Genomic DNA, 3,112 nt, shown 5'->3' on the forward strand with positions numbered 1-3,112 from the left:
CTAATGGACGGGATTATCAAACATGCTGACTTAGACCAATTTAACTTAATGTACTATGTACGATCAATAATGTATATGTACTATGTAATATCAATGGCGTAAGGTACATGCCTATTAAGCATGGGGCAGGTAATTTAATGTACGATTACACATATAATGTACATGTACACATATACAAGAGAGAGACATTATTGCAGTTATGTGGCAGTAGAAGTATGTACGGCATACATAGCATGTATATAGTAAAATGAATTATTTTTAGTACTGACATAGTATTGCAGTTTTGTGAATGTCATATCTTTTTCAGGGAATAGTTTATATAGAATTTCAGCTTTGGGTGCTGGCGGTGAAGCATAGTACTTCTTCCTTGAGTCTTGGGGAGATACGTTGTTCTCCTTTTCCGGTTCACAAGACCGGGGTATTGTGTTACACTACAAAGACTCTTTATTTTAGGAACTTGTTTTCAATGAGACTAGTCATTGGTATTAACACTAGAATTAAGAGAAAATATAAGATGGATGCAAGTTGCCCAATAGCTATATATGGATATTCCACAGGCTGTCCTCCGATCCATGTTAATGTTAGTAAATCTGCCACTAGTACTCTTCGTTGTTTAGATGTGTGGAGTATTGGAATAAATGCCAGGATTAGGATTGAGAGTAGCAGGGCCAAGACTCCTCCTAGCTTGTTGGGGATTGATTGTAGAATTGCATATACGAATAGAAAATATTCTGGTTTGATATGTGGTGGCGGGCTGAGTGGGTTTGCTGGGGTGTAGTTGTTCGGATCTCCTAGCAAGTCGGGTGAGAATAGGGCTAGTATTAGTGAAGCTAAGATTAATAGTAAGGCACCCAAGATGTCCTTGATTGTATAATAAGGGTAGAAAGGGATTTTGTCTGTATGGGATGGAATTCCTGTGGGGTTGTTGGATCCTGTTTCGTGAAGGAATAATAGGTGGACGGCTGCTAGTGCTGTGACGATGAAAGGGAGAAGGAAGTGGAAGGCAAAGAATTGTGTTAGTGTTGCTTTATCTATGGAAAAGCCACCTCAGATTCCTTCGACGAGAGTGGTGCTGATATATGGGATTGCTGAGAGTAGATTTGTGATAACAGTTGCGCCTCAGAATGATATTTGTCCTCAGGGTAGGACGTAGCCTATGAATGCGGTGGCTATGACTATAAGTAGTAGGATAATTCCAATGTTTCATGTTTCCTGAAAGGCGTAGGATCCATAGTATAGACCGCATCCTACGTGGGCGTAAAGGCAGATATAAAACATGGAAGCTCCGTTTGCGTGTATATATCGGATGATTCAGCCTTTTACTTCGTTCTTCATTCTTCTTTAAGATTGCCTTGTCTCTTCTCGATCTTTTGTAATTTCATATGAAATTTATAATAAGATTCTCAGTTTCTATACATGAACAAACCTCTGTGGATTCTGATTTTGATTTTATTGAACCAATAGAGCAATTTGGAGAGATTTGCAATGTTTGCAAAGTGCTCATTGCATAAACAAGGTACCTATGTCCCCCCATTTTGTACATCATCCTTGAACCCAGATTTTAGATATTTGTAATAATAGGTCATCTATAGAGATTTTATTGTTAACATACACAAGTGTGTTGTCAATAATTCTATTTTCCATTTTAAATCCTAGCCCTTCTATTTCGTCTTCTTGTCTTATTGCCAGCTAGTTCTTTTTTTTTTTTTTTTTTTAAAGAAAACAGCTTTTCTTTTATTAAAAATAAATCACACACCTATTAGGGGCTGGCAGAGAGGAGTAATTTGGTGTCCCCACTTCCCCACTGGGGTTCTCTCATTTTATTTTAAAATTTTTAATTGAGGTATAGTTGATTTACAATGTTGTGTTAGTTTCTGCTGTACAGCAAAGTGAATCAGTTATACATATACATATATCCACTCTTTTTTAGATTCTATTCCCACGTAGGTCATTACAGAGTATTGAGTAGAGTTCCCTGTGCTATAGAGTAGGTTCTTATTAGTTATCTATTTTATATATAGTAATGTGTATATGTCAATCCCAATCTCCCAATTTATCCCTTCTGTCCTCCCTTTCCCCTTTGGTAACCATAAGTTTGTTCTCTACATCTGTAACTCTATTTCTGTTTTGTAAATAGGTTCATTTGTACCATTTTTTTAGATTCCACATATAAGCAATATCATATGATATATGTCTTTCTCTGTCTGACTTACTTTACTTAGAATGACAATCTCTGGGTCCATCCATGTTGCTGCAAATGTTATTATTTTATTTTTTTATGGCTGAGTAATATTCCATTATATATATATACTGCATCTTTATCCATTCCTCCAGCAATGGACATTTAGGTGCTTCCATGTCTTGGCTATTGTAAATAATGCTGCAATGAACATTGAGGTACATGTATCTTTTCGAATTATGGTTTTCTCTGGATATATGCTCAGGAGTGGGATTGCTGGATCATATGGTAGCTCTATTTTTAGTTTTTTCAGGAACGTCCATACTGTTCTCCAGAGTGGCTGTACCAATTTACATTCCCACTAACAGTGTAGGAGGATTCCTTTAATCTCCAAAATATACAAACAGCTCATGCAGCTCAATATCAAAGAAACAAATGACCCAATCAAAAAATTGACAGAAGATCTAAATAAATAGACATTTCTCCAAAGAAGATGTACAGATGGCCAAGAGGTACATGAAAAGATGCTCAACATCACTAACTATCAGAGAAATGCAAGTCAAAACTACACTGAGGTATCACCTCACACCATTCAGAATGGTCATAATCAAAAAATCTACAAACAATAAATACTGGAGAGGGTGTCTTTCTCTTACTGACTTACTTCACTTAGCATGATAATCTCTAGTTGTATTCATGTTGCTGCAAATGACATTATTTTGTTCTTTTTTATGGCTGAGTAGTATTCCATTGTATATATGTACCACATCTTCTTTATCCATTCATCTGTCAGTGGACATTTAGATTGTTTCCATGTCTTGGCTATTGTGAATTGTGCTGCTATGAACATAGGAGTGCATGTATCTTTTTGAATTATAGTTTTGTCTGGATATATGCTCAGGAGTGGGATTGCTGGATCATATGGTAATTCTA

General features: G+C 36.3%; 1 pseudogene; it reads right to left on the minus strand.

Moving 5' to 3' along the window:
• Positions 1 to 444: 444 nt before the first annotated feature.
• LOC133096686 (cytochrome b-like) lies at positions 445 to 1,311 on the minus strand (annotated as a pseudogene).
• Between the last annotated feature and the right edge of the window lie 1,801 nt (positions 1,312 to 3,112).

This window comes from Eubalaena glacialis, chromosome 8, assembly GCF_028564815.1.
Source record: "Eubalaena glacialis isolate mEubGla1 chromosome 8, mEubGla1.1.hap2.+ XY, whole genome shotgun sequence".
Classification (NCBI taxonomy): Eukaryota; Metazoa; Chordata; class Mammalia; order Artiodactyla; family Balaenidae; genus Eubalaena; species Eubalaena glacialis.